The 27,479-nt window shown below is 48.3% G+C and overlaps 1 protein-coding gene across 1 annotated transcript in view; it reads left to right on the forward strand.

Annotated features, from left to right (window-relative positions):
- LOC144757931 (uncharacterized) overlaps positions 1-27,479 on the forward strand; it is a 348,943-nt gene that overhangs the window by 131,727 nt on the left and 189,737 nt on the right. The window lies entirely within an intron of this gene.

Raw genomic sequence — 27,479 nt, forward strand, 5'->3', positions numbered from 1 at the left:
GCTATGAAATGTACACAATCATGACTAGATTTTACTTATTACTAAGAAATGTATGTTTTTTGATATGTAATAAAACAACACATTTATTTTAATACATGGTATTTGACTGTTGATTGTATAGGAAATCTTAAATGTGATTTAGTTCCTAAACTATAAAGATAATTTGTGATGTCAGCAAAGAGCCTAGTTTATTTGGCCCTAGAGTGGTCAACTGATCTCGATAGCGTGACTGCTTTCAGCAGGAGTCTGCCGCACATGGCATTAGAGGGGCCTAGTCTCAATAGCATGACTGCTTTCAGCAGGAGTCTGCCGCAGGTGGCATTAGAGGGGCCTAGTCTCAATAGCATGACTGCTTTCAGCAGGAGTCTGCCGCAGGTGGTATTAGCTGGGACTATTCTCACCAGTGTGCCTTCTCTCAGAGTGAGAGGTGCTGAAAATATGTCTGTATCCTGGCACTACTCTTGTTAATAATCCATAAAAATACCATAGAATGTTTAGTATTTGAAAGCAGTCTGCCATACAAGGGCTTTAAACAGGAATTTGTTAAATACATTTAAAACATTTTTTTAAGGTTCTGTATCTAATGTCTGATGGGTTTTCTTCGAAAGCCCTTTCTCCTTGGGTCGAAGTTTTCCATCGACATACCCAATGGGATTTCTGATTAAAGGCTGACAATCCGTCCACCTCTAAACAGGGCTGGTGGGTGGACCATTGGTTTGGTTGATATAATGCTTAGTTGTGTTTTTGATAGAGTGCCCTGTCCACCACACCCTGAATCCAGCCCGTCTATTTTGAGTTACATTTGAAGACTGTCCCCCTCATTTATAGTTTGACAGGTAGCCCAGAGGAGCAGGCGTAACAACTTCCACTACCCCGTTGGACCACCATCCACCATATTTAGTGATCTCCTCCAACCTGGCTATCCCTGGGTCTTCAGAGGAGCATCTCATACTGACCATACAGTATACATATTTAAATCACAGTGGCTGACAGTCTGGTTGTTGAGCTAACGCATTAGCAAGAATACATGCCTAAGCATCATTTGGAATGGCAGGTACATATCATATTTGGTAACATGATCAATGCAAGTCAATCACAGCCCCTAAAAGGCATCGTATTTATAATCACTTGATTATAAAATTACAACCAGGCACTATGGCAAGAATGCCTAGCAACATATTTCCAATTTACTTATCATTTCGCATATTGCATGTGACTTCCCATCCCCAAAAGAAACTACATTATGTAAATGCACCACTTGTGCAATTGCACCTTTACATCTCTAGGGGATGTCTCCACAAAGACAATCCATGTTCAGCCTTTCACTCCTCTGTGTAGTCATAAGCATCTGCTCCCAGCTGCAGAACAAAAGTTCCAGCATGAGGAGGCTTTATTTAACATGAATAACCCTTGAGGGGTTCTTTCCTTCAATCCCCAGAGACTGAGGGTGGAGACGTTCTACTTTTGTGCTGGGGGAGGCTGCGTTGCTTCTGCAGCTCCCCCTGCACCTTTGCCAACAAATAGTGATGACCCCATCTTCCTGGTGCCACCATGCACTGAAAACTAGCAGGTTTTCACTTCAGGCCTTGCCAGGCCCTGCAAGGCTATATGGGATGCTTTCCTCCCCATCACATGCATATCTGAGCAGCGGCTCTCCTGCTGCTCCGGGGAGAGCCACACAGACTCCGATGGTGGCCTCATGCCCCGTTTCCACTTTCTCGGGGGCCCACTCCCACACGGGCACCCTGCATCCAGGTAAGTTGGAGAGCAGCTCTGGTGCCCACCACCAGCTGCTCTTGCTGACTTCCCAACTGGCCTGCACACTTGCGTGCTGCCGCGGGAGCCGGCCTGTCATTCTGATCTGCCCGCTCCTGTGGGCAGACACGGACTCCGTCCCAACTCCTGAATGTCTTGATGAGGTTACATACGGGGAACTATGCACAGATAAGATGTGGGAGGAATGGGGCGCTGTCATCTAGGTTCCCAGTTGGCAGGGGGTTGAGGCAGGGGAGCGTTTTGGCACCAACCCTGTTTTGCCTCTACGTAAATGGCGTAATCTCACATCTGGATGATGTCCCTAATAATGATGCGCCAAGGTTGGCAGGCAGGAGGGTGCCGGCGATTATGTTAGCTGATGACACCCTCCTGCTTTCCAAGTCCCCTATGGGGATCCAACTAATATTGGACGGCTTTGGGGATTTCTGTCAATGCCGTGGATTGGAGATAAATGTTGACAAAACAAAATTTATGATATTTAATCCTCCGGCATCCTCCCGTCCTAATCCTATTCTGGGTTCTGCGAGATTGGAAAGGGTTACGACTTTCCAGTACTTAGGGGTTACACTGCATGAAAATTTGTCCTGGGGACCCCAACAAGTAAAATCGCAAATGAAACTGTCCCAGCTGGCGGGGGGCATTCTTAGAGTCTCCAACACTTCGACCTTTAAATCAATGAACCCCGCACTGGAGATTTATAAGACTCTAGCGAGGGCTGCGGTTCTCTATGGTGGGGAGTTATGGGGGCACTCATGCAGGTCTGAAATCCCTAAAACGAAGACTAAATTCATCAGACAGTTATTAACACTTCCGCAAAGCACCCCGCTTCTCCCCCTAAGGCTAGATCTAGGGCTGAGTCCCATAGAAGATGAGCTGGCACCTCAAACCTCTTAGGTTCTGGCGCAGGCTCTGGACAACGCCAGATCTGCTGAATTATAGGCTAGAGCTTAAGCAAATACTAAGTTATAATAGTGCAGCAAAAATCCCCTGGTTGATGTTCCTTAAACATGAATTTGAGAGATTGGGATTACCTGCCCTGTGGCATGATCCGGAAAGGGGCTGTCGCGAGGTTTCGGATAAGTCCCTTACTAGGATTTTTATGGACAAAAAACGTAATTCTGTTTTGTACGACTCCCATGCTGGCACTTTGGTTAATTCCTTTTATTATTCAAGGTATCCTACTTTTTTGAGGATTTTATGGATGTTGTTTATCCGATTTTAGCCAGGAAACTTTTAAACAATGGAGATATGGTACTTTACCCTTAAGAGCTTTTACAAGCAAATGGTCAGCCTCTATAAATAAGTCTTACCCAGGATGTAGCTGTGACGTAGAGGATGAACTCCACGTCCTCTTCTTTTGTCCAGCGTACAGTAAATCCAAGAAGCATTGGCTAGTACCTTTATGTAAAAATCTGGGTTTTCTACATTGTATATATGCTTTTAGAATTCTTAAAACTAATACTTCTGGACACATTGTATTTGCACTTTCTAAGTACTTGTTAGCCATGTGGTTTAAGCGACGGCACTTAACCGCAAATGAATGTTAATGACTAAATATTTATAAGATTATTGTACTGTGAATACGTGTATTATACGTTGTATGAAATTTATAACTTATTACGCCAACTTAAATGAACTCTATGCATAATCTCCTTTTAATCAATGTTTTTATCTTGTACTCATTTATGGCGAAACTAGCCGAAATAAAGAATTTATGAATGAATAAGAATTCCTACTCCTCAAAAAACAAACCGTGTGGCTGACCCTGGTTAGGCACCTCAATTTTACAGTCACCAAATTAGTCCTTGTTATGTGCAAAGCACGTCCGGAGCTTGCCACACATATGCTCCACTGATGAACAGATAACAGACGTTTTCCAAAAAGGACGGTGCACCAAGACGCAAAATTCAGAAAACTCCCAAAATCTTCGATCACTGAATTCTTTATTATTTCAATCTTTAGAAAAGCCTCAGCCAACGCGTTTCGTTCCACTGAAAGTTCGTCAGGGCTCGATAATCACTTGAAGTTTAGTACATGAGATCCCAGGTCAGATTAGACCATACATATTCATATTCTCTCAAGTCTTGTTACTGGTAAACAAGGAAGGTTGCATCTATTTCATCAGCACGTATCATAGGTACCACAAGTTCTCGCACATAGACCTTTGGCAATCTTGTGAGAACTGATGAGGTGTTATAATTCAAGAAAAAAACTCTGATGGGCTGTAGTGTTCAATTCGGCCCGAGGTCCTCCAAGAGCAATGGTAAGCCCTCAAGGAAATAGTAAATAAGGTCCGTCTTCAATAAGAGTAGAAGTATTTATAATCCCCAAAGATGTGTACACCCGGACGGCCCCCCAGTCATGTGACCATTCAATCTCAACCTGAAGATGCGAGCTATCGTATCGGGAACTCGGAAAAAGACTGACCTGGGATCTCATGTACTAAACTTCAAGTGATTATCGAGCCCTGACGAAGTGCCAGTATAACGAAGCGCGTTGGCTGAGGCTTTTTTAAAGATTGAAATAATAAAGAATTCAGGGATCGAAGATTTTGGGAGTTTTCTGAATTCCTACTCCTAACTTCTAGAGAAAAAATGTAAACTCTACTAAAAGAAAAATCCTATACCTGTTTCCTATAGGTTATTTTAATTGACAATACTCCTACTCTTATTGGAGACGGACTCGTGCTGAATTAATGTAAGAGTCTCAAACTTATATTGTGTATAATTAATTATTGCATTATGTCTCAGCCTACGATTAGTGTAGATAAGTATACCTTTATTTAATGTACACATTTATTGTCAGGATAACGTCCGTAGTCTTCCGACGAACACAGACTTATTATCAAGTCTTTATTTCTGAACAACAAGGACAGCATTACCACTATAAGTCACGTTAGTGGAATAGTAATGCTGTCTTTAATAAGACTGAGACTTTCAGTGTCTAAAAAGACACTTGGTAGGTTATTATGTATACCAAGTCTGTATCCTACATTGTGGGAATAGAGAGAGAACCCGCATGACAGGAAGGAGGCCTGGAGGCAGCTGTAGTACATAAGGTGCTGAAAAAGGCATCTGAGTTTGAGAGAGTGTACTGATAGCAAAGGAACCCCTTGGACCAGTGGTGGGAACGACCCCCGAAGCAAAGTGTTTCTTATAGGCATGTATTTCCTGTGCTTGACACCTTAGCCTGGCTATCGCCCCTAGGCACAGGAAGTCTCTAGGGACTGTGCTTTCTGTGGCTCTGCTCTTCTACGGTAAAGGGACAAAGTAGTAACCCAGTCAGTATGTGTCCATGCAAGAGTACGGAATCAGAGGAGACAGGAAAGCACAGAATCGGAGCTGTGACTGACCACCCGTAAAGCACCATTCGGCCTGGTCTGGAGAGCACCCCACTGTGGCAAGCATTAATTATCAACAAAGAGCCATGCACACTGTCAACAGACTGCCTGCTAAAGGGACTGTTAGTCCCAGGAGAACTGTTTGTCTGCTGTTGGAGGAAGATGGGTCACATCTTCTACACGATATATAGGGCAGGATTAAAAAATGCAGCGCTGGACGCCACACCACTGCAGCTGCTTGGTAAAGGGTACAAATCCCAGGAGACCTGTTGTCTGCTGGGGGAGGAGAAGGGACCATATCTTCAATGCGCTACATAGCGCTGGACTATGTCCCACAGCGCAGGATGCCAAACCACTGTAGCTGCCTGGTAAAGTGACTACAAATCCCAGGAGACCTGTTGTCTGCTCGAGGAGGGACTGCATCTTCAACCTGATTTGTAGACCGTACTGTCTCCTGCAGCACCGGATGCATTCGTTATTCCGCCTGCAAGTGTTAGTTCAACTGAGAGGCTGCTCTGCATTTCCTTGTATGCAGGCAGCTGCACAAAGTAACTTCACAGCTGGGAGATCCTAAAGTAATTGTGAACGTTACAAAGCTCAGAGCTCTGCAGTCATGGACTGTCTGCACAACTAGTTGACTTCTGTTCAGTTTCATAAAACTGGCTCAGGCCCGCTCACCGCAGGGGCCTCTCACGAGTGCCCTTACTTATATTTCAGGTTCTTTGCAGCAGTAAGGTCAGTTAAAATAATGAAAGGAAAAGTTTGTGAAAGAACAGATTGCAATACTTTGTGAGCTTTTGAAAATATATTTAGTTTGTCAAACAACCTTAAGTTATCATATAGCAGCAAAGAAACCATATATCAGTTTATGAAAAACACTTTTATTACGCAACACTGTTGTCTCGAAAGTGTGAAAACATCAACCGATTTCACGAAAAACTAAACCAAATAGTACAGTTAGGAAAAAAGAGCTCTGACGTGGCTAGCACTGGCTGCGTCATAGCTCTTTATTTTCTTACGGCAGGTTGGTAGTATGGTTGTTGGGGTAAGATGTAGCATTATAAGTCTGGTTAGCTGTGTAAGTAGATATATTTAAAAGTAAAAATCTGTTGCAATTCAAGTCCGTAAAAATATATAATATGAACATTTATTTTAAACTAGCAGCCCGTCCCGACGTTGTCCGGGGGAGAAAAGTAATGTGTGAAAAAATATTATGAAGCTTTTAATATTTCTCGGTACTGCCCCCTGTTGAATGTGCCTATTTATTTTCCCTGTCTGCCCCCTGTGCAGGCCCTTGCAAATGTAAATGTGCCTTGTTGTATGTGCCTTTGTATTTTCCCTGGATGCCCCCTGTTGAATGTGCCTATTTATTTTCCCTGTCTGCCCCCTGTGCAGGCCCTTGCAAATGTAACTGTTGGTTGGTTGCCCCCTGTTCAATGTGCTTTTTTTTCCTGGCTGCCCCCTGTGCAGGCCCTAGCAACAACTTTATACGGCCTCGTTGTGGAATGTAAAAGAGGCTTGTGGAATTGAGCGTTTGGATGTTCCCCTGGCCTCTGAGTTTTTTTTGTGTGAAAGTAGTGCTGATTTATTTATTATCGCTTTCGTGGCCCTGCCAGCAATGTTTACAGGGAGTGTTCTGAGCACGTTTTTTTAGCTTCCCCCTTGCAAGAACGTTAGACGGTAGTAAAGCGCCGTGAATTAACGTGCAATGAGACTTGTTCTTTTCCTGAATATTTCCCTGGCCGCCCCCTGTGAAGCACCTTCCAACAGTGCGCGAGTCCGGTAATGGCTTTTAATGAGCGTAGATGATGCCTCGTTGTAGAATGTGAAAGCATAGCTGCCAAGGTTTCAGATTGCCATGTGTGACATTTTCATAATTTCAGTGTAATTACGAGTGACATTTCAACGACTATGAGTGACACTTTCTTGCGGACAAAATTAAGCAATGAAGACGATCAACACATGTAAATATCAGAAATAACACCACAAAGAGTGTTCCAATCGAAACACGTCAGTCTTTTGAATAAACCCGTACGGCAACTATATCTCACAATGCAAGCTTTCCTCTGTGTGTGACCACGACGCTCTCGCTCTATCTATCCCTCTCCTCTCTCTCTTTTTATCCCTCTCCTCTCTCTCACACGCTCTCTATCCCTCTCCTGCCTTTATCCCACCCCTCGCTCTCTCCCTCTCTTTATTGCTTTCTTTATTCCTCTCCTCTCTCTTTATCCTGCTCCTCTCTTTTTATCCCTCTCCCCTCTCTCACACACTCTGTCTCTTTTTATCCCTCTCCTCTCTCACGCGCTTACTCTCTAGACCTCTCCTGTGTTTATTCCCCTCTCCCCTTGCATGTTTCCTCTTTATCCCTCTCCTCTCTATCCTTTCATCCCTCTCCTATCCTTTTATCCCTCTCCTGTCTGTCTCTTTTTATCCCTCTCCTCTCTCACACGCTCTCTATCCCTCTCCTGCCTTTATCCCACCCCTCGCTCTCTCCCTCTCTTTATTGCTTTCTTTATTCCTCTCCTCTCTCTTTATCCTGCTCCTCTCTTTTTATCCCTCTCCCCTCTCTCACACACTGTCTGTCTCTTTTTATCCCTCTCCTCTCTCACATGCTTACTCTCTAGACCTCTCCTGTGTTTATTCCCCTCTCCCCTTGCATGTTTCCTCTTTATCCCTCTCCTCTCTATCCTTTCATCCCTCTCCTATCCTTTTATCCCTCTCCTGTCTGTCTCTTTTTATCCCTCTCCTCTCTCTCACACGCTCTCTATCCCTCTCCTGCCTTTATCCCACCCCTCGCTCTCTCCCTCTCTTTATTGCTTTCTTTATTCCTCTCCTCTCTCTTTATCCTGCTCCTCTCTTTTTATCCCTCTCCCCTCTCTCACACACTGTCTGTCTCTTTTTCTCCCTCTCCTCTCTCACATGCTTACTCTCTCGACCTCTCCTGTGTTTATTCCCCTCTCCCCTTGCATGTTTCCTCTTTATCCCTCTCCTCTCTATCCTTTCATCCCTCTCCTATCCTTTTATCCCTCTCCTGTCTGTCTCTTTTTATCCCTCTCCTCTCTCTCACACGCTCTCTATCCCTCTCCTGCCTTTATCCCACCCCTCGCTCTCTCCCTCTCTTTATTGCTTTCTTTATTCCTCTCCTCTCTCTTTATCCTGCTCCTCTCTTTTTATCCCTCTCCCCTCTCTCACACACTGTCTGTCTCTTTTTCTCCCTCTCCTCTCTCACATGCTTACTCTCTCGACCTCTCCTGTGTTTATTCCCCTCTCCCCTTGCATGTTTCCTCTTTATCCCTCTCCTCTCTATCCTTTCATCCCTCTCCTATCCTTTTATCCCTCTCCTGTCTGTCTCTTTTTATCCCTCTCCTCTCTCTCACACGCTCTCTATCCCTCTCCTGCCTTTATCCCACCCCTCGCTCTCTCCCTCTCTTTATTGCTTTCTTTATTCCTCTCCTCTCTCTTTATCCTGCTCCTCTCTTTTTATCCCTCTCCCCTCTCTCACACACTGTCTGTCTCTTTTTCTCCCTCTCCTCTCTCACATGCTTACTCTCTAGACCTCTCCTGTGTTTATTCCCCTCTCCCCTTGCATGTTTCCTCTTTATCCCTCTCCTCTCTATCCTTTCATCCCTCTCCTATCCTTTTATCCCTCTCCTGTCTGTCTCTTTTTATCCCTCTCCTCTCTCACACGCTCTCTATCCCTCTCCTGCCTTTATCCCTCCCCTCGCTCTCTCCCTCTCTTTATTGCTTTCTTTATTCCTCTCCTCTCTCTTTATCCTGCTCCTCTCTTTTTATCCCTCTCCCCTCTCTCACACACTGTCTGTCTCTTTTTCTCCCTCTCCTCTCTCACATGCTTACTCTCTAGACCTCTCCTGTGTTTATTCCCCTCTCCCCTTGCATGTTTCCTCTTTATCCCTCTCCTCTCTATCCTTTCATCCCTCTCCTATCCTTTTATCCCTCTCCTGTCTGTCTCTTTTTCTCCCTCTCCTCTCTCACATGCTTACTCTCTCGACCTCTCCTGTGTTTATTCCCCTCCCCCTTGCATGTTCTCTCTCTCTATCCCTCTTTTCTCTATGCTTTCATTCCTCTCCTATCCTTTTATCCCTCTCCTGTCTGTCTCTTTTTATCCCTCTCCTCTCTCTCACACGCTCTCTATCCCTCTCCTGCCTTTATCCCACCCCTCGCTCTCTCCCTCTCTTTATTGCTTTCTTTATTCCTCTCCTCTCTCTTTATCCTGCTCCTCTCTTTTTATCCCTCTCCCCTCTCTCACACACTGTCTGTCTCTTTTTCTCCCTCTCCTCTCTCACATGCTTACTCTCTCGACCTCTCCTGTGTTTATTCCCCTCCCCCCTTGCATGTTCTCTCTCTCTATCCCTCTCCTCTCTATCCTTTCATCCCTCTCCTATCCTTTTATCCCTCTCCTGTCTGTCTCTTTTTATCCCTCTCCTCTCTCTCACACGCTCTCTATCCCTCTCCTGCCTTTATCCCACCCCTCGCTCTCTCCCTCTCTTTATTGCTTTCTTTATTCCTCTCCTCTCTCTTTATCCTGCTCCTCTCTTTTTATCCCTCTCCCCTCTCTCACACACTCTGTCTCTTTTTATCCCTCTCCTCTCTCACATGCTTACTCTCTCGACCTCTCCTGTGTTTATTCCCCTCCCCCCTTGCATGTTCTCTCTCTCTATCCCTCTCCTCTCTATCCTTTCATCCCTCTCCTATCCTTTTATCCCTCTCCTGTCTGTCTCTTTTTATCCCTCTCCTCTCTCACACGCTCTCTATCCCTCTCCTGCCTTTATCCCTCCCCTCGCTCTCTCCCTCTCTTTATTGCTTTCTTTATTCCTCTCCTCTCTCTTTATCCTGCTCCTCTCTTTTTATCCCTCTCCCCTCTCTCACACACTGTCTGTCTCTTTTTCTCCCTCTCCTCTCTCACGCGCTTACTCTCTAGACCTCTCCTGTGTTTATTCCCCTCTCCCCTTGCATGTTTCCTCTTTATCCCTCTCCTCTCTATCCTTTCATCCCTCTCCTATCCTTTTATCCCTCTCCTGTCTGTCTCTTTTTATCCCTCTCCTCTCTCACACGCTCTCTATCCCTCTCCTGCCTTTATCCCACCCCTCGCTCTCTCCCTCTCTTTATTGCTTTCTTTATTCCTCTCCTCTCTCTTTATCCTGCTCCTCTCTTTTTATCCCTCTCCCCTCTCTCACACACTGTCTGTCTCTTTTTCTCCCTCTCCTCTCTCACATGCTTACTCTCTAGACCTCTCCTGTGTTTATTCCCCTCTCCCCTTGCATGTTTCCTCTTTATCCCTCTCCTCTCTATCCTTTCATCCCTCTCCTATCCTTTTATCCCTCTCCTGTCTGTCTCTTTTTATCCCTCTCCTCTCTCTCACACGCTCTCTATCCCTCTCCTGCCTTTATCCCACCCCTCGCTCTCTCCCTCTCTTTATTGCTTTCTTTATTCCTCTCCTCTCTCTTTATCCTGCTCCTCTCTTTTTATCCCTCTCCCCTCTCTCACACACTGTCTGTCTCTTTTTCTCCCTCTCCTCTCTCACATGCTTACTCTCTCGACCTCTCCTGTGTTTATTCCCCTCTCCCCTTGCATGTTTCCTCTTTATCCCTCTCCTCTCTATCCTTTCATCCCTCTCCTATCCTTTTATCCCTCTCCTGTCTGTCTCTTTTTATCCCTCTCCTCTCTCTCACACGCTCTCTATCCCTCTCCTGCCTTTATCCCACCCCTCGCTCTCTCCCTCTCTTTATTGCTTTCTTTATTCCTCTCCTCTCTCTTTATCCTGCTCCTCTCTTTTTATCCCTCTCCCCTCTCTCACACACTGTCTGTCTCTTTTTATCCCTCTCCTCTCTCACACGCTTACTCTCTCGACCTCTCCTGTGTTTATTCCCCTCCCCCTTGCATGTTTCCTCTTTATCCCTCTCCTCTCTATCCTTTCATCCCTCTCCTATCCTTTTATCCCTCTCCTGTCTGTCTCTTTTTATCCCTCTCCTCTCTCACACGCTCTCTATCCCTCTCCTGCCTTTATCCCACCCCTCGCTCTCTCCCTCTCTTTATTGCTTTCTTTATTCCTCTCCTCTCTCTTTATCCTGCTCCTCTCTTTTTATCCGTCTCCCCTCTCTCACACACTCTGTCTCTTTTTATCCCTCTCCTCTCTCACACGCTTACTCTCTCGACCTCTCCTGTGTTTATTCCCCTCCCCCCTTGCATGTTCTCTCTCTCTATCCCTCTCCTCTCTATCCTTTCATCCCTCTCCTATCCTTTTATCCCTCTCCTGTCTATCTCTTTTTATCCCTCTCCTCTCTCTCACACGCTCTCTATCCCTCTCCTGCCTTTATCCCACCCCTCGCTCTCTCCCTCTCTTTATTGCTTTCTTTATTCCTCTCCTCTCTCTTTATCCTGCTCCTCTCTTTTTATCCCTCTCCCCTCTCTCACACACTGTCTGTCTCTTTTTATCCCTCTCCTCTCTCACACGCTTACTCTCTCGACCTCTCCTGTGTTTATTCCCCTCCCCCCTTGCATGTTCTCTCTCTCTATCCCTCTCCTCTCTATCCTTTCATCCCTCTCCTATCCTTTTATCCCTCTCCTGTCTGTCTCTTTTTATCCCTCTCCTCTCTCACACGCTCTCTATCCCTCTCCTGCCTTTATCCCTCCCCTCGCTCTCTCCCTCTCTTTATTGCTTTCTTTATTCCTCTCCTCTCTCTTTATCCTGCTCCTCTCTTTTTATCCGTCTCCCCTCTCTCACACACTGTCTGTCTCTTTTTCTCCCTCTCCTCTCTCACACGCTTACTCTCTCGACCTCTCCTGTGTTTATTCCCCTCTCCCCTTGCATGTTTCCTCTTTATCCCTCTCCTCTCTATCCTTTCATCCCTCTCCTATCCTTTTATCCCTCTCCTGTCTATCTCTTTTTATCCCTCTCCTCTCTCACACGCTCTCTATCCCTCTCCTGCCTTTATCCCTCCCCTCGCTCTCTCCCTCTCTTTATTGCTTTCTTTATTCCTCTCCTCTCTCTTTATCCTGCTCCTCTCTTTTTATCCCTCTCCCCTCTCTCACACACTCTGTCTCTTTTTATCCCTCTCCTCTCTCACACGCTTACTCTCTCGACCTCTCCTGTGTTTATTCCCCTCCCCCTTGCATGTTCTCTCTCTCTATCCCTCTTTTCTCTATGCTTTCATTCCTCTCCTATCCTTTTATCCCTCTCCTGTCTATCTCTTTTTATCCCTCTCCTCTCTCACACGCTCTCTATCCCTCTCCTGCCTTTATCCCTCCCCTCGCTCTCTCCCTCTCTTTATTGCTTTCTTTATTCCTCTCCTCTCTCTTTATCCTGCTCCTCTCTTTTTATCCCTCTCCCCTCTCTCACACACTGTCTGTCTCTTTTTCTCCCTCTCCTCTCTCACATGCTTACTCTCTAGACCTCTCCTGTGTTTATTCCCCTCTCCCCTTGCATGTTTCCTCTTTATCCCTCTCCTCTCTATCCTTTCATCCCTCTCCTATCCTTTTATCCCTCTCCTGTCTGTCTCTTTTTATCCCTCTCCTCTCTCTCACACGCTCTCTATCCCTCTCCTGCCTTTATCCCACCCCTCGCTCTCTCCCTCTCTTTATTGCTTTCTTTATTCCTCTCCTCTCTCTTTATCCTGCTCCTCTCTTTTTATCCCTCTCCCCTCTCTCACACACTGTCTGTCTCTTTTTATCCCTCTCCTCTCTCACGCGCTTACTCTCTAGACCTCTCCTGTGTTTATTCCCCTCTCCCCTTGCATGTTTCCTCTTTATCCCTCTCCTCTCTATCCTTTCATCCCTCTCCTATCCTTTTATCCCTCTCCTGTCTGTCTCTTTTTATCCCTCTCCCCTCTCTCACACACTGTCTGTCTCTTTTTATCCCTCTCCTCTCTCACATGCTTACTCTCTCGACCTCTCCTGTGTTTATTCCCCTCCCCCTTGCATGTTCTCTCTCTCTATCCCTCTTTTCTCTATGCTTTCATTCCTCTCCTATCCTTTTATCCCTCTCCTCTCTCTCTTTTTATCCCTCTCCTCTCTCTCACACGCTCTCTATCCCTCTCCTGCCTTTATCCCACCCCTCGCTCTCTCCCTCTCTTTATTGCTTTCTTTATTCCTCTCCTCTCTCTTTATCCTGCTCCTCTCTTTTTATCCCTCTCCCCTCTCTCACACACTGTCTGTCTCTTTTTCTCCCTCTCCTCTCTCACATGCTTACTCTCTAGACCTCTCCTGTGTTTATTCCCCTCTCCCCTTGCATGTTTCCTCTTTATCCCTCTCCTCTCTATCCTTTCATCCCTCTCCTATCCTTTTATCCCTCTCCTGTCTATCTCTTTTTATCCGTCTCCCCTCTCTCACACACTCTGTCTCTTTTTATCCCTCTCCTCTCTCACACGCTTACTCTCTCGACCTCTCCTGTGTTTATTCCCCTCCCCCTTGCATGTTCTCTCTCTCTATCCCTCTTTTCTCTATGCTTTCATCCCTCTCCTATCCTTTTATCCCTCTCCTGTCTATCTCTTTTTATCCCTCTCCTCTCTCATGCGCTCACTCTCTAGCCCGCTCCTCTCTGTCATTATCCCTCTCCCCCTCTCACCAGGTTGCACTGTTTGCTTTGATCGGAAAACGTTAATTTTGAGTCATTTTTCTCGATAGAGGTCGCCTTGCAAATACAGATGAAGCACCATTTTCACACAGTTGTGAAAAATGTCACCTTGCCTTTAAATATCCGTCATGAAAAATGAAAACATTTTTGGCAAACAGCTACGCACCTGCACTCACTCAGCCTTAGCTTACGCAGTGTAAGTTGCTGTTCCAAAAATCCCAACAACGCTCTGTACTACCCGCTTCTCTTGGGCCTACCTTCCTTCCACAGAGGCACCTGCTCCGGTCTGTTTTTCACTGTTCACGACTTACTGCGCACTTTTAATTGTTGCGCATGACTGACATTAGTGGTCCTGCTCTTTGATTCTCTGAGGGTGTTGTCTCGACACTTATACTCCATTTTTTTTAAAGGCTCGAGTCTCTGTATACCAAGACAGAAAAGGGGCCCCTGGTACAGCTGCAATGAGCAGCAGCCTCACTCTGCCTGTACCTTCCGTCAGACACAGGCTCCAGCACGATCCCTCGACCGGCCCCGGGTCGGAAATAATTATTTACTGGCAGGGGAGATATTTTAGCCCCACTGCAACAGACTGAAGGTGCGATCTGTAGCGCTGCCAGCCAGCCGAGCACCATGATTCCGGTGCACCTGCCGCCCGCAAACCAGTGCGCTCTGCAACCAGCCTCTACCTCTCATTGGGACGGACCCCAGGCCCCCTGCGGCCGGCCTGGTGCCAACAGCCATGATTGTGCACATATTGAAAAAAACGATGTTTATGCTCCAGAAGGCTACATGTATAAAACGGCGTGGGAAGGTTTCGTGCTGCGATTGGATGGCTGTTTGGTGGAAGGGGCGGGCAAGAGTGTTACGCGATTGGATGTTACTGTTGCTTTTCTGGTCGAAGCCGCGCCCCTTTGTTTATCTTGGCTCGGAACCCTTACGGAGGCAGTGATTACCGAATTTGCTGACCTCTTTTAGTGCACATTTGTGGAAAACTAAGTTTATGCTCCTGAAGGAAAACAATGTTTATGCTCTCAAGGCTATGTGCATAAAACGGTGTTTATCGCTCCTGAAGTGGACGTGCATGCAGAAGTAGCTGTGTTGTGTGTGTGCTTGTGTGTGGTTGCAGTGGTGAAGTTGCTGTGTTGTGTGTGTGCTTGTGTGTGGTTGCAGTGGTGAAGTTGCTGTGTTGTGTGTGTGCTTGTGTGTGGTTGCAGTGGTGAAGTTGCTGTGTTGTGTGTGTGCTTGTGTGTGGTTGCAGTGGTGAAGTTGCTGTGTTGTGTGTGTGCTTGTGTGTGGTTGCAGTGGTGAAGTTGCTGTGTTGTGTGTCTGCTTGTGTGTGGTTGCAGAATCTGTTGCTTTGTGTGTGCTTGAGTGCTTGAAACCGGCGAATGGGACATGCCCCTCTGGCAATGTTACCGCCCACATTGAGAACAACGCCCACAAGGAACTACTTTCTCTGGAATGTTGTTTGCCCTTCATAATGTATATGTTGTACAAATGTATAGCCTATGTCCTTCTGCTGCAACTGCCCTTTCCAACGCTGTATTGGGTGTTGTGATTGGTGCCGTGGTTCCCGAGTTTACCTGGCCAAAAGGTGCAAGTTCTCTCTTTATAATAGTAGTATAGATAAATCGATCTTAACTGCAAAAATGTTCTGTGCACATAAAGGATATTCTCTAATATTGTTGTTTTCATACGCTTACAAATGTGCGTTCTCTGCTCAGGTTCCTTCTAAAAGCTTACAGGCATTGTCTTATTTATAGAGACAATCACTTCCTAGACCTCGACACCTAACATTGGGTCATCCATACCTTGGAATCAGGGTAACAGCCAGACGGGCATCGATACGGAGGCGTAGAGCCTGTCTGGGCTTGGGAATGCGCGCACTGTCTGCCATCTCTATGATTGACATCCAATGCACTGCAATGCAGAGGTGGAGAAGCTGCCATGCCTCGCACCAGCAGCCAAGAAGAAGCGGTGTCAGACTTGGGAATGCGCGCACTGTCTGCCATCTCTATGATTGACATCCAATGCACTGCAATGCAGAGGTGGAGAAGCTGCCATGCCTCGCACCAGCAGCCAAGAAGAAGCGGTGTCAGACTTGGGAATGCGCGCACTGGCTGCCATCTCTATGATTGACATCCAATGCACTGCAATGCAGAGGTGGAGAAGCTGTCATGCCTCGCACCAGCAGCCAAGAAGAAGCGGTGTCAGACACAATACCAAGAGGCTCTTGTTTGAAATCAGTAGAACCAGCCACCCTGCAGCTCATGCTGTGTGTTCTCCAACACAGCAGTGCATTGAGGCGCAGCCTTCTTAAGGGCATGCATAGGTCTCTGCTGCTTTGTTGCAGTAGGGTGAGGGGGAGCCGAGGGCTGGATAGGTTTGTTGAAATCATGCTGCAGTTGTCTAGTCTGCTGCACCCTCTTTTATACCCGCTTAATGCCTCCGCATCAGAAGGGGGGGCCGCCCAATGGGAATGTTTTAGCACATTTAAAACCAAAGCAAAAGCAGTAGTTCTGGATTACAGCTGAATATGCAGGCCAGACCGGAAAGCTTTTGCCAATGCTTGTTGCATTCTGAGACTTATTGGTCTGCATTTACAATTGGAAAAGCTAAACTACAACTTACAAACCTTGGGTTGTATAGGGTACTCTATGAAAGCACAGTGTGTACACATTTCAACAGGAGAGGCTGCTACAACAAGTGCTGAGAAATCCCACACAAAGCACAGAATGAAAGCAAAACATTATCAGACAGGAAATTCAAACCATCGAAGAAGTGCAAGCACATCCAACGCTTTCAAAGGCCTTGGAACCGCTTGCAGTATTGCATGGGTAGAGATTGCCCTTTTCTATATAAAATATATATACACACAGATTTGAGATAAGACATTTTCGATTCTGCTCAGAATCTACAATTTAAACAAAAATGGGCTGCAGTCGATGTTTACAAATAATTTCTAAGAATGTGGTGAAATGGCGCTTTTCAAAGACATGAGAACGGGGGGGGGGGGGGTCCCTTCCTCCTTCTCTGCACCCAGGAGAGCATTGCACTTTCAAAGAGAAGAGCTCAGCCAGGACTTCAGTCTCTGGAGCAGCCCCTCCCCCTCCTGCTGATGGTCGAGGTTATGGCTTCTATTGTCAGGCCTAATGCTGAAGAAGATGGGGGGATGGGAGGGGGGGGGCACCAGCCCTTCCCCCTTCTGCTGATGTGCAAGGGGAGGGCTTCTATTTGTAGCGCTCTAGCGTTCCGAGGGTCTCGGCTGAGCCCCGGAACCACAAGCACACATTGTAGCACCTTCTGGCCAGGCGTGGCCAGAGGCTATTAATAAAAGGACGGGAGTCGCTTGTGACTTCCGGTCCGACCAACGTCCATACTGTGTGGAGTCCAGTTATTCGTGACTTCTATAGAGTCCCCCAAAGCTTACCCCCCTCTAGTGCCTCATGACAACTGTGCCCCGACACGGGCGACGAGGGTGGGATTCCCATAGCGATACCCCCGAAAGAAGAATCTCACCGGAGCAGCCTGCAGCGTGACTGCTGGCACCAGAGCAGCCTGCAGAGTGGCCGCTTAAGAGCCGGCTGGAATTCCTGACGGAGCCCGTGGTCTCGAAGGCCTGAGCCGGTAAGCAGCGTGAGCAAGAGCTGCATGAGTGACAGGCAGGGGCAGAGCCAAGGGACGCGAAGGAAAGGCAGGCCCAGCCCTGGAGAGGCCCAATCGGCCGAAGACGGAGCGCCCGCATGCGCAGTGGACACGAGGCCAGCCCCAGCGCTAGAGACGCGTGTGAAGGCCTCCACCGCAACGCGAGGCAGAAACACCAGCAGGGCTGAGGGAGAGCCGCGCACAGGGGGAAGCGGCTAGCTGTGAACAGAGGAAATAAACAAGCATTGGCTCAAACAACAAACTCGAACAAGCATTGGCACAACCAATCACCAAATAGACAAGCACTGGCACCAACAAGCAGAGCTAGCCAAGAGACTCAGTCACCACCATGCAAATCCACCAAATGCAGCCGCAGGAGGGCAACAAACAGGAAACCCACCGAATGCTGCGTCAGGAGGGCAGCAACAAGCCCTGCCCCCAGCGGGACCACCCCTGGAGCAGCAAGTAAGCCCCCAGGTACAGCAATCAGCGCACTCGCAGATACAATCGCTACCCCCTTTTAGCGAGCTCATCGATCCAGCAACAGCGGCCCGAGGTGGGCAGTATGGCTAGGGCGGCTGAATAACTACTTCGTGGCCACCCAAGAAAATAACAACGAAATCAAACGATCGCTGTTGATACATTTTGGTGGCGAGGAAATTTACAAGCTTTTTGCTCATCTCCCGAATACAGGAGGAACAGATGATTATGATGCCCCGGTGCGAGCATTGAATGCGCATTTCGACCCACAGCTTAACCCACATTATGAGCGTTTCAAATTCAGGCAAGCGAGACAAAGGTAAGGAGAGACAATGGACGCCTTCCACGCACAATTGAGAGAGCTGATCAGCACGTGCCCAGAAGATGATCAAACGAAAGAAGTCACCGCGCAGCTGATACAGGGATGTCACAACAAACCACTGAGGACGCTGATATTGCATCAACCCCGCATCACACTAGAAGAAATACTACTTCTTGCGCGGTCGCATGAATTATCGGATGTCAGGTCATCAGCGATGGAAGCCACTCTTAACCCCAACGCAGACACAGGAGCAACAGTGAAAACTGAGAGAGTTGATGCCGTCCGCAACCCGGGCCGAAGTGGACGTGGGCGATTGCCAACAAGGACCCCACGACGATCGCTATGTGGCTATTGCGGGCGTGAAGAACACGGCCCAAAGGGCTGTCTCACTCGTGGGAAGACGTGCTCGAAGTGTGGAGTGCCGAATCACTTCGCCAGCGTCTGAAGAGGGGGTTTCCGCGGCAGAACTCAGTCCGGGAAGAAGACGTTGTCAGGAGCCGTAAGGCAACTAGCGTTAGATGATGCCCAGTCACCCCGGTCAGTGAAGCCCCAGCATCGGCGATACGACCGCCTAGACGATTCCTCAACAGAAGAAGATGATGAGTGTTACTTTGTATCTTTCACAAGTGACCTGAAGAGACGGAGGAGGCCGCAACCTAAATGCCAAATCCAAATCGATGGATCACCGGTAACGGGAGTAATAGACACAGGCGCCACCGTCAACGTCAACGTGATGGGGATACAGCACTACTAAGCACTCAACCCAAAACCGCAACTAACTCCATCAAAAGTCCGGATATTGACGTACGGAAGCCAAGAACCGCTACCCCTGCGTGGAAAGATGGTAGTACAGGTCAAGTCCGAAGAACGGGAGGTAACGACGACGTTCCACGTTGTGGACAAAGAAGCTGATCTCCTGGTTGGGAGTCATACAGCGGAAGACCTAAAGCTCATTGCGTTCGCCAATGCAGTGAAGAGCCTACAAACCGAAGACATCCTGCAACTCTTCCCATCGCTCTTTGAGGGCCTAGGAACAATCAAGAGACCACCTGTGAGACTTCATATTGACAAGGCCATCCAGCCAATCGCGCTAAGATACAGGAGGGCAGCCGTGAAACAAGAACTCGTCCAACTTGAGCAACAAGGGGTCATTGAAAAAGTGACTGGCCCAACACCGTGGGTGTCACCTATGGTGATAGCAGAAAAGCCTCGATAGCCCGGGAAGATAAGGATCTGCATTGATATGCGAATGCCCAACAAAGCGATCAAAAGAGAAAGACACATTACACCAACGGTAGATGACATCTTAGCAGACCTTAACGGAGCCCCGTGGTTTTCAAAACTAGATCTGAACGCTGGCTACCACCAGTTGAGGTTGGCAGAAGAGAGTAGGTACATTACCACGTTCTCGACCCACCTAGACCTCAGACGCTACAAGCGATTAAACTTCGGAATATCTTCAGCCGCAGAAATATTCCAGAACACTATCAAAGAGATACTGTCAGGCCTACAAGGAGTGCTCAACGTCAGCGACGACATCTTAATACACTCTAAAACAAGCGAGGAACATCACCGCCGGTTGAGAGCGACCCTCAAAAGGCTGGCAGAACACTGGGTAACCCTGCACAAGGATAAATGCAAGTTCTTCCAGAAGTCCATAGAATTCTTTGGATACGTGTTCGATGCCGAAGGAGTCAGGGTGGACCCCCGGAAGTCCCAGGCCATCAAGCATGCACCTGCTCCGATGACCGCGTCAGAAGTAAGAAGCTACCTGGGCATGGCTCAATTCTGTGCAAGATTTATCCCCAGCCTAGCAACTAACGCAGAACCCCTTCACAACCTGACAAAGAAAGATAGCCCCTGGAAGTGGGCCCGAGACGAAGAGGAGGCATTCAATAAAATAAAAGACGCCCTACTAGACGGAACCACCATGGCGTACTTTGATACATCAAATCGGACGGAGATACTAGTAGATTCCAGTGTGGTCGGTCTGGGAGCACTACTGACCCAAGAGACAGAACCAGGAGTGTGGGCCCCTCTAGCCTTTGCTAGCAAAGCACTCACCGCAACTGAAGCTAGATACTCGCCTAAGGCAAGCCCGTCTGTGCCCGTCCGTGCCACGGCCGGGCCCAGGGCCGGACACGCTGCCCAACCGAAGGTACGTACTGATCTACTATCTACCTATACCCGAGCTGATCTGCTTGCTCTAAACCACAACAATAAGAACTGTCTCAACATCATTAAGGCCGAGACATGGTTAGGACCCGTATGCTGTCACTACTGCAGGACTCTTCTCACCCCGGTAAAACAGTTACCAAACAGGATTAACGCAACTTCGCCTCGAGGAGCCTTGATCAATGCAAGGTCCATGTGCAAGAATAGCGAGCACATTCATGATCTCATTACGGAGAATGACATTGACATGCTCTTCATAACTGAAACATGGCTCAAACCATGGTGCAACCCGATCATTGCCCAAACTGTCCCCCAAGGATACCTCATTCAGAGGATCGACAGACAAGAACTTAGAGGTGGTGGATTGGCCATCATCCATCGAGACTCACTGAAATGTACCATCACTGAACTCCCGGACGTAAAAGGGGCGGAAAGCATGGCTTTCTGCATCCGATTAACTGAGGAAACTACCTTTGCGGGAGCCCTCATTTCCCGCCCCCCAGGACCCCAAAACGGTTTCTTTGAAAGCTTCGAAGAGGCTCTCAGCACGCTCACTCTAAAATATGCAAATTTCACCGTCTTGGGTGACCTAAATTTCCACCTAGATAAACCCAACGACCCCAACACCATGTGGCTCAACGACCTGACAAATATTCTAGGAATGAAAATACTGACCAAACTGCCCACGCATAAAGCAGGCCACATATTGGACTGCATTTGCACCAATACCCAAACCATAACCGTCGAAGACCCTCTGATCCAAACATGGACCGACCACTGTCTAATCCCTTTTACTCTAACCACCAATAAGAAAAGGTCTAACTCCGTCAATCAAAAAATCGTAGTCCCTATGCAAAGAGACTGGAAAAAGCTTGTGAACTCACCAAATCTTCTGCTTACCGCAGAGAAATCTACACCTTCACTGTCTGGAGACACAGAATCCGACTATAAAATATTCTGCACTGAGCACGAAGCGCTCTCACACCGCCCAGCTTGTTAATAATTGTAGACCTGTGTTCAGGCTTTTTAGGTCGTCTTGTGCTTATTTTTAACTTGTGTAATTTTAAAAACGGAATTAATGTAAATTCATTATCAGGCTGCTGAATTGAACAGAATAGAATTGGCGCATACTTGCACCTCACCTACCCATTCACATCAGAGGGAACAGGGCTTCTTGAATCGGACTCGTCCTCGAGCACCACCCGCCATCTTGGGGCTGCCTCGGGACGCGTTCTAGCTCTCCTCCACTTCCGGGAGAGAGCTACTTAGTCCTCTCTCACCAGGATGCGCAGCGGACGAGCGCAGCGGGAGCGCGCCGAAGACGCGCCTAAGACAAGCCCGTCTGCGCCCGTCCGAGCCTGCACCGGGCCCAGGGCCACCCCCCCTGTCCAGGCCGCCTTCCATGATATTACTCCTACCGTTTCCTATACCTCCGGTCAGCTAAGAGGGCTGAACCCTGGATTAGGCAGGTCTTGTAAGGTGCTATCGCTCCCTAACGATCTTACTCCCATAGGGCCATCATGCACGGGATGCCATTATACCCTCCCACTGCCTGTACCTGCAGCTAACCACACTGCGCATCTACCTTCAATTACCAGGGCTCAATTTCGCACTGGGCATTATTTTAAAGCGGCACTCATTAACTCTCGCTCCCTCCCCAAACATAGTTTATCTATCAGGGATTGCATTATCAACCAGGAATTGGATATTTTGTTCATCACCGAATCCTGGGGTGACGACGCCTCTGGCCCTGACTTTGTCGCTGCCACCCCTGAAGGTTATTGTGTCGTTAGACAAGATAGAACTTCCGGGCGAGGTGGTGGCCTAGCCATCATTCATAAAGATGCTTATCGGACAAAATTTGAGCACATTCCAACCCCTAACTGCGAAGCTATCGCGTTTGTTATCAATCTCACGCAGAAACAAGCTTTTAGAGGGACATTGGTCTATAGACCGCCGGGCCCCCGAACAAAATTCTTAGCTGCGCTCGCAGAAATGACTGAATCTGTTATAGGATTCTTGGATTATACTATCCTTGGAGATTTCAACTTTCCATTGGAAGATATGGAAACCAAGGACACAGCCCAACTTATTGCAGACATGCAAGCATTAGGATTGCAACAGTTGGTGAGAGGTCCCACACATGAGGCGGGGCACACACTAGATGGTCTGTTCACAAATAATCCAGGTATTGACCTGATAGCAGTACTACCATTGGTATGGTCTGATCACCAAGCCATCATCTTCAGAATCCGAGCAGTACAATCTAACCCCCCCCCCAGACCAAAGCCCGGTCATCACTGGGAACACGAGCCTGGAAAACTGCCGATATTCTCCACCTCGCTAACCTCCTTAGGACTTCGGTCCCGGAAAGTTCTTATGATCCTGAAACTCTGTCCAGTAGTTTTCAGGAATGGTTACTAAATGCAGGTAATCAAGTGGCACCTGAGAAATCTTACTGCCCAAATTGAGCTACACCATCGGCCCAGTGGTTCACAGAGGAGCTGCGCCTCCAGCGTCAATATTGTAGAAGTCTTGAAAGACGCTGGAGAAAGCATTATAGCCCCTCTGCTAAGCAAACTTATAAGGATGCTCTGGCAATTTATAAGAAAGCTATCATCACTCAAAAAAACACATTCTTTACGGGTCAAATTGAACAAGCCCAGAACTCAGCAAGGATGTTATTCCAGGTCGGATCCCGTCCGTAGAATCGTCTCCTCACTAGGCCTTGCCCCTACCCTCCCCACACCTCCGCTTTCCCCGCCACCTGTTCCCCCGTCTCCCTGCCCCCCCCTCCCCGACCCCCAACCCACGACCCCAGCACTATCTGCTATCCTACTCAACACCAGGTCAGCGGTCAAGCACCACCACGAGCTGTTCGTCCTACTAGATTCAGAGAAACCGGACCTACTGCTCCTGACCGAAACCTGGTATTGTGAGTCCTCCCTCCCCGTTCTCTTGGCTACCCTACCCCCTTCCTACGTGGCCCTACGCGCGGACCGTCCGGCGGGCAGGGCTGGTGGTGGGGTCGCCTTAATCGCCAGGTCAGACTTACATTTTCAATCACTTCCCTTTCCCTCTATGCTCCCTGTTGACTTTCTGGTAGTCCGCTCCCTCTTATCCTCTTCTCCCATCACTTGCCTTCTCATGTACCGCCCTCCCCAGCCCTCACCCTCTTTTTTATCTGCTTTTCAAGACCTACTGGCCAATCTAGTGGTCAATTATGCCTCGGTTCTGGTGCTGGGAGATTTCAATTACTGGCCCTCAGACCCACACGAGTGCCCCGCGTCAAAAGAATTCACAGAATCCTTATTATCCTTCAACTTCGTGTCACATATTACTGTCCCCACTCACTCTCATGGACACACACTCGACCAGGTCTGGTCTCTTAACCTCCCATTGGCCTCGGTGGCTGTCTCTCCATGCCCTTGGTCCGATCATGCCCTCATCTCCTTCTCCATTCTCCACAACCCATTATCCAAAACCCCGCATGCCAAAAATACCTGGGCGCGGAACTGGAACAGGCTGGATCTTCCCTCCTTGACCTCCCTGCTCCGCAACTCCACCCCCACCTTTGCTGGCCTATCATCTGCCTCTCAAGCCAAGGCCATTAACAGCTGGCTGGCTGGAGGTTGCGACTCAGTGGCTCCCCTACGTCGCATTTCCATCCGCCGACTCAAGGACTCCAACAGATGGTTTAACGACCACCTAAAAGAACTTAAACTGAGCGCCCGACGGGCGGAGAGGCAGTGGAGGAAAGATTACAGCCCCTTGTCAAAAACCCACTTCCTTGCATCACTGGCTAAATATAAATCAGCAATCTTGGCTGCAAAAACCGATTACTTTTCCACAAAAATAACGTCTGCCGACAACAAACCCAGGGTAATCTTTGGCATTGTGAATGACCTGGCATTCTCAGACCGAACCTCGCCCCAAATCCCTCCCTCCCAGCTTCTTTGCGACCAACTCAATAACTACTTCTTGGATAAAATCACAACTATCAAGATTAACATCCCATTACCCTCGTCTGCTTTTGTCGATCCCTCCCCCCCCATCGTCCAAAATCCTCTCACCTTTATCCCTCCCCTCACTCAGGAATCCTTTCTAGCGATACTCCCCAGAGTGAAGTCGGGGTCTCCGGCGGACGTCTGCCCCGCACGCATCTTACAGCAAATCTACTCTAGCTGCCCCGATCCCCCTATTGCCTTCCTTAACAGCTCCTTGGCACAGGGCGTTGTGACCCCTGCACTAAAGGCAGCCACCATAGTGCCCCTGCTGAAGAAACCCGGCGCGGACCCTTCCATCTCGGCCAACTTTCGCCCCATCTCCCTGCTGCCCTTTTTGGGCAAGGTGATGGAACGCCATGTCACCGCGGTACTGAGCGCTCACATCGAGGCGAATGGGGGGCTGGCTTCTCGCCAGGCAGGATTCCGCCCTAGGCATTCGACCGAATCGGTCGTAGTCTCAGTCTTAGACAACCTCAGAAAGGGTATGGATGACAACAACCACCAGGCACTGGTCCTCCTTGATCTCTCCGCCGCCTTTGACACGGCGGACCATACTATCCTACTTGCCCGTGTCAAGGCGGCCGGCACCGGGGGATCAGCTCTGGTCTGGCTCTCCTCCTTTCTGAGGGACCGCACCCAGGCGGTCCGACTAGGCGATTTCACCTCCACCCCTCTCCCTGTCACCTGCGGTGTTCCCCAGGGCTCTTCTCTTTCTCCCTTACTCTTTAATCTCTACATCTTTCCTCTTATCTATGCACTCCAGCAGCTGGAGGTCACCGTCTACAACTATGCGGATGACCTCCAGCTCATCTTTGATCTGTCTCCCTCTTCTCTCTCGGTTTCTAACTTCCAGTCAACTATGACATTCATCAGGGACTGGATGACCACAACCATCTTAAACTGAACCCGGATAAAACCGAGCTGGTTCTCACTGGTGGTTCATCCAGCCCCTGGAACTCTCTTTTCTGGCCCCCCTCTCTTGGCCCGGCACCATCCCCCTCCACCTCGGTCAAAACACTGGGTGTTAAAATGAATAATCAGCTCACTCTTCACTCACAAATCAGCTCCGTGGTCTCCTCCTGTTTCCTCACTCTCCGAACTATCCGCTCTGTCTCCCGCTTCTTCTCCCCCCAGGCACTAAAGATGATCATAGCCGCCCTGGTAATTTCGCGTTTGGACTACGCCAACGCCCTCTATCATGGTATTCCAGCGTATAGCCTGCGTAGACTCCAAACTATCCAGAACCAGGCGGCCCGGCTGGTATACGGCCTTCCACGCTATCACCACTCCACCCCCCTACTAAAAGAGCTCCACTGGCTCCCCGTGAAACAACGCTCCCTTTTCAAGATCGGATGCATGGTTTTTCAGGCCCGTCAGGGCACTGCTCCTGCTTTCATCACTTCACTTATTAAACCTTATGTCCCTGCAAGAGATCTCCGGTCTTCCTCCAAGTCCCTTCTCCAGATCCCCCGCTTCTCACGCAAAAAGTGGGGCGGGTCCAACTTCTCAACTCTGGCCCCTACTTTCTGGAACTCACTTCCAGACAATCTCCGTTCTGCAACTCAGTACCTCTCCTTCCGTAGAGACCTGAAAACTTTCCTCTTCTGCCAGGCTTTCCCCGTCTAAACTTACCTCACCCTTTCCCTGGTCTTTCTCCCTCAGTTGATGAACCCCCAGTGCCAAGAAACCGCAAGGTGTACGTCGCGCTTTACAAGTGTTTTAAATTAGAAATTAGAATTCTCTCTCTACTCCTCCCACTGGCTCTGCAATTGAACATTCTCAGGAATTTTGTAACTCGTTGGCCAATTTCTCCACCACTAAGGTCATGGATATTTATTCAATTTTCCCTCAGTTACCGGCGGAAGTCAGGACTGAACCATCCTCCCACTTGGCTGTGATCCATCCTTCTTTTTCTGGTTTCAAGCCAGTGACAGAAGATCAGGTCAGCATACTTGCTGCCAAGATCAAATCAGGCTCTCCGCTTGATCCATGCCCTCCTGATATAATGAATCAACTCCACAATACCATCTCTCAGCCGCTCACCACCATTTGTAATGCCATCTTTAAAACAGGCATCTACCCGGACATCTGGAAGAAGGCCATCGTTAAACCTTTGCTTAAAAAGCCTTCTTTAGACCCCACTGTTACGGCCAATTACAGACCCATTGCTTGCCTGCCCTTTCCCGCTAAAATCGTAGAGGCCATCATGACCCAGCAGCTTTCAGAGTTCATTGAACAACATGAACTTCTGGATGATACACAGTTCGGTTTCCGGAGGGGACACGGAACCGAAACAGCGCTGATAAAGGCCTCCGATGAAATCAGAAACATCTTGGATTCGGGAGGAGCAGCAGTGCTCATTCTGTTGGATCTCTCGGCGGCCTTTGACACGGTCGACCATACCATCTTGGTCGACCGTGTCACAGCCCTGGGGATTAACAATCTGGCCAAAGATCTTATAGCTTCTTTTTTAGCTAACCGCATACAGGCAGTTAAACTGGGCAATTATTATTCGTCGACTTCCAAACTGCCATGCGGGGTCCCCCAAGGATCGTCGTTAAGCCCTGCGCTTTTTAACATTTATGTTGCAGATTTGGCAAGGGTCATAAAATCTCACGGGATGCGCCTAACTACCTACGCTGATGACACCCAACTTGTGTTGGTGGTGCATAAGAACGGCCCAGTGGTGGCAGCTAATTTTCAAGAGGGGATATTGGAGGTACAAGCTTGGATGCACAGCAATTGCCTAAAACTGAATGCGGAGAAAACAGAGGTTATGACCTTTGGTAACATCTCTCCTGAATGGTCCCCGATTTGGTGGCCTACTCAGATGGGTCCGCCTCCGGTCCCAGTAGCAAAGGTCAGGAATCTTGGAGTGATCTTTGATAAACATCTGTCCTTCAAACATCATGTAAATAAGGTTGTTTCAGTTGCCTTTTTCACGTTGAAAAAGATAAAAAAGCTGCTACCGTACTTGCCAGCATCAGCTGGAAAAACACTGATTACCACCTTGGTGTTTTCCAAGCTTGATTACGGAAATGCCCTCTTTTTTAACACGCACAAATATATTTTGAACAAGCTTCAATCCGTTCAAAATATGGCAGCCAGAGTCCTCCTCAACATTCCAAGGCGCCAGTCCACCTC

Source organism: Lissotriton helveticus, chromosome 1_1, assembly GCF_964261635.1.
Source record: "Lissotriton helveticus chromosome 1_1, aLisHel1.1, whole genome shotgun sequence".
Lineage (NCBI taxonomy): Eukaryota > Metazoa > Chordata > Amphibia > Caudata > Salamandridae > Lissotriton > Lissotriton helveticus.